At 39.1% G+C, this 14,504-nt stretch overlaps 1 long non-coding RNA gene across 1 annotated transcript; it reads left to right on the top strand.

The window, feature by feature from the left end:
- Positions 1-384: 384 nt before the first annotated feature.
- Positions 385-5,634, top strand: LOC140941498 (uncharacterized). Its single transcript, XR_012166470.1, has 4 exons — positions 385-506; positions 2,400-2,512; positions 3,946-4,138; positions 5,516-5,634. It is a non-coding gene; the product is annotated as an uncharacterized lncRNA (long non-coding RNA).
- Positions 5,635-14,504: the final 8,870 nt, after the last annotated feature.

The raw sequence follows: 14,504 nt of genomic DNA on the forward strand, positions 1-14,504 counted from the left end.
ATAAAGAGCGATCCTCAGGGAAATTAAAGGATTAAGCACTCTGACCTCAAAAGATACATTTCCGAAAATCGAAAACAGAACGTTTTTGCTTTTTAATCAATTGGAATCAGTAATAATTGGTTCGAACCAGCGAAGAACACTTAGCTTGTCTTGTCTTTAGGGAGAAACGTTTAGCGCTGAGTCTAATGTAACTGATTTTGTTGCACTAAAATTAAAATTGTTGTTTACCAAAGAGCCAATTTACTTTCCCAGGAAAGAAGAAAATGCAAGACAACTGAAAAAAAACCTTTAAAATGCTTCCAGCGTGTCGAAATTGTAAGGTGATAAAATCTAGGAAGTGAAACCCGTATGCATTTAAAAGGATTAATTAAAGTATGCGGGAAGCGATTTTGTATAAATACAGATGGAGAATAGAGGTTGAAACCAATTTCATGTGGTATTTTTTATATCACTGAGTTCGTTTTCATCGCTCTTGACTGGCACTCCCGATTTAGCTCTCGTTGGTGGTTTGTATAACAATTCTTCATATAGAATATATTTATAAAGAGGGCAAATGTTAATTTTTGCTGTGTGCAGGGAAGTTTTTTTTTATAGATATGTGTTTGCTAAAACATTGTAGTGTTTTGCAGTTCAAACTGATCTGAGATGACTCAGAGGGAAATCAAAAATCGAAAAAAAAACAATCAGATATAAATTTTTACCTGTAAAAACGTGGCGGGTTGTAAAATAACTCACCAAAATCAATTTGGAAAAATTTTCGAGCTGCTCTAAGTCCGTGTCAGTTTCTTTTTCGATTTTGGAAGACGTTTACAGCCCGGCTGAAATCTCCATTATTTCGATTCAATGCCCGATTCAAACTGGATTTCTTTGGGGAAAAGGTCATTTGGAAACTTCCATATTTCAAAAGTTTAAACAGAAGTTCAGTCACCGTCCGTTCACCCGGACTATCATACTCAACGACTTATGAAATGACTCCTGGCTTCAAACCTTTCACAGAATTTAAAAAGTTGACCTATCATTTTAGTCCTGGATTCTATTTCGACAAAAGAGAAACAAAGTAGTTTCACTTTGATAAGCGAAACCATGCTACATTTCTAAGGGGGGTATTGTGTTTTCGAAACCCCTTGGGAGTAATTGAAAGTGAATAGAGTTTAGAATTGCTAGTTAAATCAAAATGTTTGACTGAAAAAGAGAAGTCAGTATCAGTTTTGAAATTGTTGAATTTAAAGTTGGAGAATTCTGGTTGTACATTGTACGACTTGCGGCGCGCTGGTGGTCAATATAGATTTTCCTGCCAAAATGAATGATTTTTCAAATCTTCCAGTCCTCCTTAAACAACATACGCCCGGCAGTACAAGCAAGCTTATGTGAAAAACTTGGACCTTGCAACTTGGGGTGACTGTCTTTTGTAATGTAGCATCTTGAATTTACATCAGTCCGAAATGAACACTGTGGTTACCTTAAGAAATGCCTCTTTTAAATTCAATTTTCATTAATTTTAATATGGCTGACCTAAAAATGTAAGCTTTTAAGAGTCTTAAATGTAGGTTGTTTCAGTCGCCGAGGTCGGGTGAAAATTTTTTCGTTCGTCAAAACATAATTTATGAAGGCTTGATCCTTTTTGGTATTTCATTTAAGAACATATCGAACCAGAATGGCCTGGTTGAATTTCTGAATCATTTCAAGTAGTCCATATAGCTCACCACTTCACTGAATCTATTGCGGTTCAAAGCTCTTTAAAAGATACAGACAAAAAAAAAAAACGAACAGACAGCCAAAGAGAGGCCGCTATCAGTATATATATTTACAATTTAATAAAAACACTCATAATCCAGTAATGCTTCTAGTCGAACTTGGAAATCACTCAGAAAATCAACGGACAAAATCGCGTGTTTTTGCAAATCAGTATTATCGCCCCAACGAGAAAACGCCCTTCCAAATGAACAAAAAGAAATAAAATTAAACTTTATCCTGGCCAAGATATAAACGGCTGCGTAAATAAGGCTTGGTTTCTCGAAACTTTGTTCCGTCATCACAAGATGTTGGTCTTTGCTTATATTCGGTCCAAGTTTCCTCCACATTTCTATGAGAAGGGACTGGCAAGTAGCCCTCTGTAGGAGTTCTGACTAGGAGGCTGAAGGGCTGAGGAGGAATAAGAGGAATAATGGAGTAGGGATAAAAAAAATTGAGAAGAAAAAAAAAATTAAAAAAAGCCCTTTTGTGGAGGAATAATGGAACAACGAAAGGTTATACTTATTCTTTCAGCCACAAAGCCCACCCGTCCCTCGACTCTGACGCTGGACGATTATGGAGGGAAGGCCGTCCACCAAAAATTTTGGGAGGTGTATAAGTGGCTGAATGCGTTACAATTTTCTTTCGATTTTGTTTGTTATTTCTAGAAAAAAAATGGCTGCAAAACTGCTGATCGCTTGCTTTCTCTTGGCAATGGTTTCACTCGCCATATGCAAACCTCGCGGAATGATGAATCCTTTCGCGAAGCTATTCCAAAGAGGTAAGGTAGCGAAATTAAGTAGTCAATATAAATAATTAGCAATTATTCCACAAGTGCACGTTGGATATAAGCTATAATCATCTAATATCCAACAAGCACGAGAGGAGTTATGTAGTTGTTTTTTTTTTTTTAATAAGAACGCCCCACAAAATATCGAGAATTCTCCTCGACTTTATTTGTAAAAACAACCGATTTCAGCTTGTTTTTAATTTTGAGCAGACGCGTACAGTTACCATATTTGGAGGGCATGGTATAATGCTCATATACCATGATGGCTAAGCCAATCAGAGCTCTAGAATTGCATCATCCAATGATTCAGATACACGATTTGGGCTAAAGGGATTATCGCATCGCAGACTGACAATATGATACCGTACAGCTGCCGAGGTTTGTTGGGATTCATGCATTGGCAACCTCGCTCCCCCTTTTCTCCCCCAGATTGTCTTCTTCGGAGCCCATTTCAGGATGCCATGCCATGCAGCACTCCCTGAAAAGTAACGTTGGGTAACATTCCAAAAAATGGCTACGAAGGAGGATACTTTTTCCCAGCCTCTCTTTATATGTTCGCTTCTGGACTGGATACTACCGTAAATGCGACTGACAACAAGGGCCTGGATGTTCAAAACTATGTTTAGTAAATTCAGTAAATTCATTTTTGTCAACAAGTTGATGATTGGATGCTCTTAAATATAACGAGAACATTATCCGTGAAAATGCTTTTGAATTTAAGACTAAAGAAACCCGGAATAAATTTAACCCGGTGGGCGCTGATCGGCCTTCGAACAACTGGGCCCAGCAGTAACAACTTAAATTTAAATTACGACCTCCCCCCGCCAACCCCCAATTCTTCTTCAAAAGTAAGTGTTTCTTGATAGGGTTACGAAACTACGACTGCGACGGCAACGGGAACGTCAAAAAAGCAGTATGGGTAATGAGTAAAAAAAACCTTAATTATGTTATCATTGTATGATGTCTTAGGATACGAGAGGTCCGGGTTCGAGGTCCGGAGTCCACCCTGATATGCGATTTTCTTTCTCAGCTCAATGGAAACACTCTCAATAACAGGTCAAATGAAGTTTCTAAGTGTCTTAAAAATGGCAGCGACCGTTTATCAAAGGGACAACTAACAGCGTCGCCGTTGCTTTAGCTCCCTTTTTGCTACCCTGGTAACTTGACGTCACACTTCTCCTCTATATTGACCACTCCAGAAAATGCCATAACATACCATAATGCTCTTTGTTTGTCACCCCAAAATTTTGCATAAGCATTGTTTTCAGTTTCTCTTGGGGCCATTTTAACTCCCAAGGCGGAGAAAATGAAGACAATGCTTATGCAGAATTTTTGGGTGACAAACAAAGAGCATTATGGTATGTTATGGTATTTCTGGAGTGGTCAATTGTAACGATCCCTCTTTTTGGTGCAATTTTAAACAGGTTTGATGTATGGATACGAAAAGCGTGCTGCAGCGGCCTGTTCAGACACGTGTTCCAGTTATGCCAACTGTCAGGGTGAGATAGCTGAAGTCGGGGCATACTTCCAAGTTGAGGGATCATGTCCAGCAGGCTTGGTCTGCTGCTACTTTTATGAATACGAATAACAGCTTCGAAATGGTAGAGCGGGTTTAAGGTATGAGAAGAAATTCAAACTCACACGTGACGACTTATAACTTTCTTAGCTAGAATTTTTAGGGTAGTATTCTGGGGGTTCTCTTCTATATAAGCTATGAAGGGCGTGGTTATGGAACAACTGAACATTAACTGCAAAGGACCGCAAACGATTATGCCGTAGAAGGAAGGCCCTCTCGGATTCTCGTGATATGGCGTGATTCGGTAGGTGTGACCGAGTCTAATGCTAGGGCTTTTTTTAATTGTGCGGGTATTTTCCCAGCAGAGCTTTTCTAAATGTTTGTCACGCCGTTCTGATGAGCCACAAAAATGACAAAACAGCTGTCAACCGCTAAGACCGAAAGGTTTTATCGGTGTAGCGTTTATTTCTCGCAAAGTTAATTTTGGCGTTGTACGACCAGCTTTGCACGGTTTTTACTGTCATGTGGTTTCGGACCCATCTGGTTCTAAACTTTCTTCGCCAGTTTTGCTCTAGTAAGACCACAACCAACAACTGCTCTCTTATTATAACGGACACCTCCTTGTAAGACGAACACGTCACTAAGACCCCGTTACTAACAAAAGTTCTCTCGAGATAGCCCTCGGGATAGAGGGTCACCCTCTCACCCTCCTAACCTAGTCAACTTTAGCAAGCGTTCATCTTGCCTGAGCTTTGCTCTAATTGTTTATGGCACCACTCCCGGAACTGTCACGAAAATTCTGAATGATTTGAAATGGCCAACACTCAAAAAACTGTTTCGTAAAGTTTTGTAAAGAAATGTAGGAAGTTGGCATGCCCATTGTAGCTCGGGTAGGCGGGTAATCCTTCTACCAAGGACAATTTTTATTCAATATAAACTGAACCTAGGACGGACAATTCGCCCCATGTAAGAGAATACGGGAAATTTTTGCTTGTGGAATCCGGAATCCTGGGTCTTGGAATGCGAAAATACAGCTCAAGGAATAGGGAATCCCACAAGCGATTGGAATTCAGAAACCAGGTTCCACTGACAAAAACTGGAATCCACTACCTAAAATCTGGAATCCAAAGCGTGGAATCCAGGATCCAAGACTGTCTCGGATCACCTTACATGGAGCAAGACAAAGGACACTACTGAAACAGACAACGGACACTTGGGAGGTACATTATGTATTGAAAAGGAGAAACGGAAATTAAGTGCTCTATATTCCAGTAAATTGCAATTGTATTATTATTATTTTGTCGTCTTGTTTCAGTTCACTGAGTGTATACTGTAACGCGTTTAGGCCACTAAGCTTGACGTTTACTTGTAATGACCGTTTACACACTAAGAAAATGATTCTATATTCTATTACATTGCTTCACTTTTAACTATGGTATCGATTATCGATTATCATTTAACCCTTGTTTTTCTTTCAGATAAGGTTGGACGGAAACGCCACTTTTGCAGAGGAAAAAACCCCAACTAGAATATAATCAAGCAGATGTCTATAATAGAATTATACATTTCTGTATACTAATAAAATCAAATAAATTAACTTCTTCGTGATTTGCTCGATTGTTATTCCAAAAAGAAGAGGAAAGCCGCGTCTCTGCGTGCCCGAATTCACCCCTTTCCCCACCCTTTCGAACAAGCTTGCCGCGCATGCGCCGGGGGGGGAGGGGTGGTTTCGGGGGCTTCTGGGGGCCGGGGGTCGGCTCCTGATGCATACGTACGGAAAGAATTCTTTTCCGAAGATATTACTTTGATCAAACTTGATTTACAATGTTTTTGTTTTTGTTTTAAAATCATTTAAGTATTATTTTTTGGTTTTAATTAATTAAAAGTATTTTAAAAAGGGATGCTTCGGTTTTAGTCTTGGCTAAATCTGCATGCTAGTGTTTTATGCTCAATGTTCCTTTAGATAATTATTATTGAGTCAATTAGGAACTTGGTGATTTGTTCGATTGTTATTAAGGACGAGAGAGAACCCGTCCCCTCCCCCCTCCATTTGAAACTACGGCCTGCCAAGTAGGCTTTATTATCCCACTTTTTGCCCCAGATCGCTTCTTCATTGTTAACCCGGCCCCAGCTGAAAGTTTTGGCGATGGATGAAATTGCGTTTTCCGAGTGGAAAACTTTTACAGTATGTTCCCCGACAGTCTGTCCAAACAAAAACAGGTATCAAGTCCTCACTATTCACTGGCATTCATCAATCGCCCATGCAATCGTGTCTCCTATCGACAGACGATCGTCCACGTCATGGTATAAGTCAGGTACAGATTGACGTCACAGTTCTTTTAGTCATGGGCGTTAGACCAAAGACAGGCAGGCGGAAAATGACCCTCCCTACCCCACCTCCTGCAAGGAGGCGCGAAAAAATTTCATTCAGTTAAAGACAAGTCACTGTTGCAACCACGACGTACGCAAAAAATTTATGTTTTGCAATTAAGAGATACAATACTACTCGTAGCCTTGGCGGGTATGGTGTCATCCTGGGAAGCCCCTCTTAATATATAAGTCTCATTAAAAATTGTCGGGCGATGGAGGAAGACATTAACGAGATCTAAGAAACTGAACTGCAGTTGTAGGCTCACTTAACAATTCACCACGTAATTCATCGAATAAAAAAGACACTTTCAAATTACTCGCCAACCGCCGAAACTTGGTCACGCTCGGCCCTCTATTGAATTGATCAGCTTTAGTCATCCCTTACTAAGGTCATCCACTCAGTATGTGTGCTTCACCTTGCCGGGTACCGCCTTTTCTTTGTCTTAAAACACGCGTATTTTCAAGCCATTACAACTGGCTCATCATTTCGTTTGATTTCGGTTTATGCCACAAAGAGGGAGAAGGGTCCTTAACTGAGATAAATTGGACAACCATTGACCGACCAGCATTGACACATTTCGTATTACCCTAAGCGGCGATGTGACCACGAACTTTCCTCATAGATGATTTGTTTTGTTGGTGAAGATTTTCTTAGATAAGCTGATTGTGTTTAAAACGCCGCCCTTTTAATTCTTTGAAGTTGATTTCATCGCTCCTTTAGGCAAATGGTGATTAGCTTATAACGCCAGGAGGTCCATGTTATTCACTTAATTATTAAAAGAAATTGTTAGGATTTACCAACGAATAATTGTATTCCTTCCTATTACGATTCATTATTCATTAATGGCCCAAATATATATGTTGGGTAGCTTTGAGTGCACTGTTCTTCAAAGAAAGTTGAAAGAATGGCACGCGAGGCCACGGACATATGTTTGCGAGTGCTAAATGAAAACAACAATTTAAAAGTGGGTTAGAAAGCTACAGTCGTTAGGAACAGTGGATTGATCATATCCCATATTACCTTTCGGGATTGTCGCGTACACTTTTTTTTGACAGCCTCTCTCGAAATAGCTGTGCTTTGTTTCCTCGGCTCCACTTAATCAGGGCTCATTGCTCTTACTGAAATTGACTGCTAGAGTTAGCTGGATCATTGATACATTTCCCTCCCTAAAAATAACCCGCAGGAAGGTTGTAAAAACAACTGCGCATTTTAAAGGCAATCAGTAGATGAAAGCATTTTTCTCTTGTTTAGCGTTAATCAATGGTCCGTAACCAGGTTATGGAGGCGCGAAAATACACAGTCATTCTGCTAAAGACAAATCACTCTTACAACCTCGACCTACGCAGAAAATTGCTGTTTTGCAATTAAAAGATACGATACTACTCGTAGTTTTGGGGTATAATGTCATCCTAGGAAGCCCCTCTTAATATTTAAGTCTCATTTGAACTTCTCGGGCAATGAAGGAAAAAAATAACGAGATCTAAGAAACTGTAGTACAATTGTGGGCACACTTAACAATCCAGCACGTAATTCGCCGTATAAAAAAGACACTTCCCAATTATTAGCTTACCGCCGAAGCTTGGTCACGCTCGGCCGTCTTTGAAAATTTATTATTGCTAACTATGACAGGCTATTTTTGAAATTAATACATGGACAAATATTGAATTGTTCAGCATTAGTTATCCCTTACTAAGGTCATCGACTGTCTGTGAGCTTCAACTTCCCGGGTGCCGCCCTTTCTTTGTCCTAAAACACGCGTACTTTCAAGCCATTACAACTGGCTCATAATTTCGTTTGATTTCGGTTTATGCCATAAAGAGGGAGAAGGGTCTTTAACTGAGATAAATTGGACAACCATTGACTGACCAGCATTGACACATTTCGTATTACCCTAAGCGGCGATGTGACCACAAACTTTCCTCATAGATGATCTGTTTTATTGGTGGAGATTTCGTAGATAAGCTGATTGTGTTTATACGCCGCCTTTTTCAAGTGTTTGAAGTTAATTTCATCGATCCTTTAGGCAAATGGTGATTAGGTTATGACGCCTGGATTTTCATGTTATTCTCTAAAATTATTAGGGTTTACCAACGAATAATTGTATTCCTTCTTATTTCGATTCGCGGCGTTTCATAACAATGGACGAAAAAGAAATGCAGAAGTTACAAATATGTATATAGTGTTTAAGAAAATGAAACTGCTTAATCAGGGCCTAGTGCTCCTAGTGAAATTGATTGTTAGCCGGATCATTGATACATTTCTCTCTCTGAAAATAACGCGGAGGAAGGTTGTAAAAACAACTGCGCATTTTAAAGGCAATGAGTAAATGAAAACATTTTTCTCTAGTTTGGCGTTGATCAATGATCCGTAACCAAGTTAAAAACTGTTAATCTTCCAGGCGCATTGTTGCGAAAATTTGAAGAGCTTTCTTTTGTATTTAATCACAACCTTTAAATAATGTAGCTAATTTCACCATTTAAAGGACTTATCCAATGAAAACTCAAACTGGGTGACTTCTTTTCTTTAATATACCTTAAAGAGCAGCCGCTGAGAACACAGTTGGCCATTTCAGTGAGGCATCCTAGGTAAACACTTTATACTTTCTCCGGCTTCACATACCTAGTGGTGGAAGTTTGCAACTACCTTGGTCAAAGGTACAGATTAAGTCTTAATTCAAAAATCACTTAAGCACAACTAAGGCAAATTGACTTTGACTGCATCTTCGCTGTGTCATGCAACTTATTCTGGCGCCACTGAGTTTGCTTTCGATCGAGACAGCTAGCTGAGTTAGAAACCTGTCGAACTTACTGAGTTTTGGTGACTTCATTTATTTAACCCCCGTTCACGAACTTAGACAGTTTTCTTTTTTGCACTTTTTTTCCAAGCCTTACTGACCTGCTTGCCAGGCGTTCGAAGAGAAAGAATGGGGAAGGTGGAATTCGAGCATACCAAAACGTGAAAGGCGCGCGTGGAAGGAGGAGGTTTTCTCAGGAAGCTAAGAAAAGGCATTTCTGAGCAACGCACAACTTTTGCATTCTTGTGCAGTGGTTTTGCCCAATTTCTCTAGCAAATCGTCTCTGTAAGTCCTGCAAGAGGGAAGACACTTGGAAATACAAATTTGTTAGAGTCAAAGGAAACGGCCTCACTTGCGGGTGAGGTGAATTGCTTAAAAAGCCTCTTCCCGCGTGCGCCCTTCGCGTTATCGCGCACCCGAATTCCCCTTCACGAACGCCTGCCACGCAATTGCAAGGCAGGCTACAGCGGCTTACAGGTTACAAAATCACTTAACGTGTGAAAGCAGAGAACGTTTATACGATTAGCTTTTCGACTGGTCACAAAAAGCCAGCTTTTGAAGGCGTTGCTCGCATTACATATGCGTTGTTGACCAAGCATGATTCAAGATGGCTGGATATTGGCCAAGTTTTTTTGCGTTTTTATGGACCTAGACGAAGTCGAGGTCGATAAAAAAAGGGCTAAAGTGCTAGACAATTTACATAAATTAATGAAACATTCATCACTCGCTTCACAAGAAGTTGATTTCATTGACAGAATGAATGTTACGTTATGGTGACTGACTGTCTTGTTTATCCTCCGTTCAAGCCTCTCCACCAACTTGGATGTCAATATTAAAATTCCGACTCGGAGTCAGGGTCTATTGATCTTTTGTTTTTTCTTTTGTTTCGCGTTTGCAAATAATAATAATAATGATAATAATAATAATAATAATAATATTAATATTTACATTTGCTCTGTTGAAAACCACCAGACCACCAAGAAGTCTTTTTTTTTTTAGCTATAGTTATACTAAATTTGTATGTAATTTTCAATTTGAGAAGTTTTTTAATAATAATAATAATAATAATAGTAATAATAATAAACGTCACTTAATATATAGCGCAAATTTCCACATGAATGCTCAATTGCGGTTCACAAAATTTCTAAAAATAATAATAATCAAGAGATCATTCAGTTATATAAGTACATACAAGTAAAAAAACTTAGGAAAATTAAAATATTTTAATATTAATTTTAAAACGTGATAGACTCGTGCTCGTCCTTATCGTGGTCCCGGTGGTAGGTTGTTCCACAACTTTGGGGCAGCGAACATAACAGCGCGATCCCCGAATGTCTTTGATTTCATTGGAGGAAAGCGGAGTAAGGTTCTATTACAAGAACTGCGAAGACTGTATCGTGAAGGTGTCGCAACACAAATAAGGGAAGTTAAAGAAAGATAAGAGGGAGCCATATTATTTAAAATCTTAAAAGTAATTAAAATTATCTTAAAATCAATGCGTTGCCTCACAGGTAGCCAGTGCAAATCCCGTAATATTGGCGTGAAGTGATAGAATTTAGGCACTGAACATACCATGCGAGCACATGCATTTTGAATTCGCTGGAGCTTTAAGATAAGACTGTTAAGCAAACCACAGAATAAACTGTTGCAGTAATCAAGCCCGCTAGATTCTGCCCTATTTGTAACTCTGGTATAATTGAAGACGAATTTCATTTTCTCTTCCATTGTCCAAAATACTCAATCCCAAGGGAGAAATTCTACAATCAAATCCAACAAAATTTTGTCGACTTTAATCAGCTATCTTACACAGAATTAATAATTAAATTAATGAATTCACAGAATTTTTCCGTAAATTCACATTTGTTGAAATTTGTCTCATTATGTAATGATTTACGTAATAATTTGTTATCAAATCATGCTGATGACACTTGATTGACTATAGTAATCATTGCATTGCATTATCATTGTTATGATTTGTTTGTTTGTTTGTTTGTTTTTTTATGTTAAAGCTTTTGCAATACTGTAACTACATAATTATAGTCATGCAAATAAAGCTTATGTTGTTGTTGTTGTTGTTGTTGTTGTTAGTAGTGAACGCGTGAATAAGGGTTTCGGTGCTTTCTTTAGATAGACATTTCCTGAAAGGAAGAATATTGTAAATTAAAGGTTGAAAAACCCTGCTCCACACCTCTTATTAAAGTGAGTAGCTGTTGCATTATCAAGCCTGCTAGCAGTGAACGTGTGAATAACAGGGCCACCCGACGAGAGTATAGTTCAAAACCACTTAAACGTAGTATTGTTAAATGTATTTTAGTATTTAAGAGGTAAATATAGGCATATTTTTATCCCTTAAAAATTTTTCATCTGTTCCGATTTCCTAGCGGAGAGTTTAGTGATCCGAAAATTATAGGGATCAAAACTTACCTTTTCTAAAATTTCAGCTTTTCAAAATTTTAGGTGACCTTTTTAGGGTAAAAATCAGTTAAAAATGGGCAATTATACCATTTTTAGATGTTCGAAAATCCTAGGAGAGGCAGGCAAGCAAGAAATTTTACAACAAATGTTCCGAAAATTCTAGATCTCAAATCGTCTTCCGAACAGATATGTTTCGAAAATTGACGTTGAGTGCCCCTGGAATAAGGGTTTCGGTGCTTTCTTTAGATAAAATTTTCCTTAAGTGACGAATATTGTAAATTAAAGGTTGAAAAACCCTGCTCCACACGTCTTATTAAAGTGAGTAGAGTATAAACTGTTGCAGTAATCAAGCCTGCTAGCAGTGAGCGCGTGAATGAGAGTAGAGTAGACTTAGTAATCTTTGAATTCAAGCCACACTTTTAGGTCTCTGGCATCGCCAGCCGAAAAAACGTCAACAGATCCAACCCTAATCGAGTTAATAAAAACTTTGGCTAGTTGTTGATGTTTACCGATGAGTAAGAATTTAGTTTTTTCATCGTTAAGCTTAAGTTTATCATGAAGCATCCAAGACATAATGTCGCTGATGCACTGTTCCATTGCAGCAAGGGCAGAGGCCTGATCGTCAATACTGTTGTCACAAAATGAAAGATACAACTGAGTGTCATCAGCGTACGCATGCACAGAGGCCAGATGCGATCGAACAATTGACAATTATTCCACGCGTGCGCGTTGGATATGAGATGTTAGATAGCCAAAGAGACGCGTAGCGCCGAGTTGGCTATAATCATCTTCCAATTTTGAACTGACGCGTACACCGACCATACGTGGAGGCATATTATAATAGCTCATATACCATGGTGGGTGAGCCAATCAAAACGCTTGAATTGCATTATCGAAAGATTCAGTTTTTAATCAAATATCTTGCTTGCGTAGATCGAAAACAGTACAGGGCCAAGACAGGACCTTCGAGGAACTCTCGAATACAGATCAAAGGCATCAGACATCATGCCATCAACCGAAACTTGCCGTGATCGATGGGTTACATGTCAAACGAACTAGGAAAGAACTGAGCCTCCAAGGCCAAACTCCGTTTGCAGTCTATGTGTTAGGATTTCGTGATCTACCGTATCAAATGCGGCATTTAGGTCTAGCAAAACAAGAAGCGATCAGCATACATAGCCTTTATTCATATCCATTAACAGGTCGTCTTTTACTTTCAACAACGCAGTTTTAATGCTGTGATTTTTACGGTACGCAGATTGAAGCAGAGGAAAAAACACCGTTCGAAGACATATAGGATAGGATAGGATCCAAGACGCAAGATTTCTTCTTTGAAGAATTTATCAGTTCCTGAACATCTTGCCCAGAGAGCTTTTAAATTCAGACCACAGCGAAACATCAGTCAATAACTCAGACGGATCACTGCAAAAGTTTCACAAACCAGATTGTTACCGATCAAGTGAAGATCTGATGTTGATGGATCTTAGCCGGAGGAAGAAATCCCGACTGTTGTGTGGGTGTAGCCTGTAGTGGTACAAATTTACACTTCCATAATAACTTCCTGATACCTAGGCCAAAAGTACTAGTGATCTTAATACCCCATGCACTAGTTTACAGGCACTCCACTCAAATACTTAGAAACAAACAAAATTAACAGGCGGCAGGCTACACCAGTCGGCAGAGTCCAAAGTGACTGACCACTCGGCCATGTTGCCTCCTCCTGGTGACACGGATGCAGCTAGGCGAGGTCTGGTGTAAACTATAGTGTTTATCAGGAGAAATTGACCTAAAATGCAAAGAGTAACCCAATGACTTTAACTTTAGTTAAAACAACAAAAAAATGTTTTTCTTTTCGTGTTTGACTAGATATGACAAACCCTTGGGAATGAGCTGGATAGAACAGACTATAGGAGTTGCCTATCATAGTAAGTAAAATTATGCATTAATCCATCAAAGGACTTAAAGCTGGTGAAAAACCGCTTCAACTTCGTTCAACATTTGTTGCTCGTTAATGTTGCGAATTGTTGAATGACTATAAACTCAGGCATTAGCAGAGGACGCCATATTCATTCCCTTCCAAATCACCTGAACGTAAGTCAGGAACCACGATTGGTTGGCACCGTTCAAAAAGTGGCAAATTGTTGAATGGAATACAACTCGTCTCTATTTCTTTCAACTGCTTTCTACAGCGTTCAGCATGGTGAACAGCCTATTACAACATTTACCAACGCATGACAAACACTGTTCAACGTTTGTTGATCAACAAATGTTGAACCGTTTGTTACCAGCTAACAGTCAACAGACAATTTCAAAAATACGTCCAACCCCACCCTAGGGGCATTTTCCGGCCGACCAGAGAATCAATTAGGGATACAAAAACATCCTCAGATTACATGTACCCAATCATTTGGCTAGTCTTTTAAAGGAGATCTTATGCTGCCAAAATGAATGTCGGCACTACTGGACTTTTTAAAAATTACTGGGTTAAATAAATGGACGGTGTTCTCTGTTCTCTCTCAAATTGACGATATTTCACCAGGAAACTTGCGACGCTTTTAAGTATCAATTTAAAATGAAATGATTAGGTGATCTTAGGAGTTATCGCCGGCTGAAAAAGAAGTTGAAAGAATTCACGCTTTACGGGTATTCAAGCTCTGACCATAGCGATGACCGACTGCGACACCTTAATTCAATTGAGCCAATTAAGTCAACTGGAGAGAGGGTGAATTGCGAATCGATATTGAGTCAATTGGGAGAAATGCAGTGAAGCAGGGGCCAGGAGACTGCCTATAGTAAGCTATCCTCAGTCAAGATACATATTAAGCCTTGTTTCTACACAATGCATTATTGTAATCAAACAGAACATAAGATATATATAGTAAAACGA

The sequence above is a fragment of the Porites lutea genome, chromosome 6 (assembly GCF_958299795.1).
Source record: "Porites lutea chromosome 6, jaPorLute2.1, whole genome shotgun sequence".
In the NCBI taxonomy this organism is placed as follows: Eukaryota; Metazoa; Cnidaria; class Anthozoa; order Scleractinia; family Poritidae; genus Porites; species Porites lutea.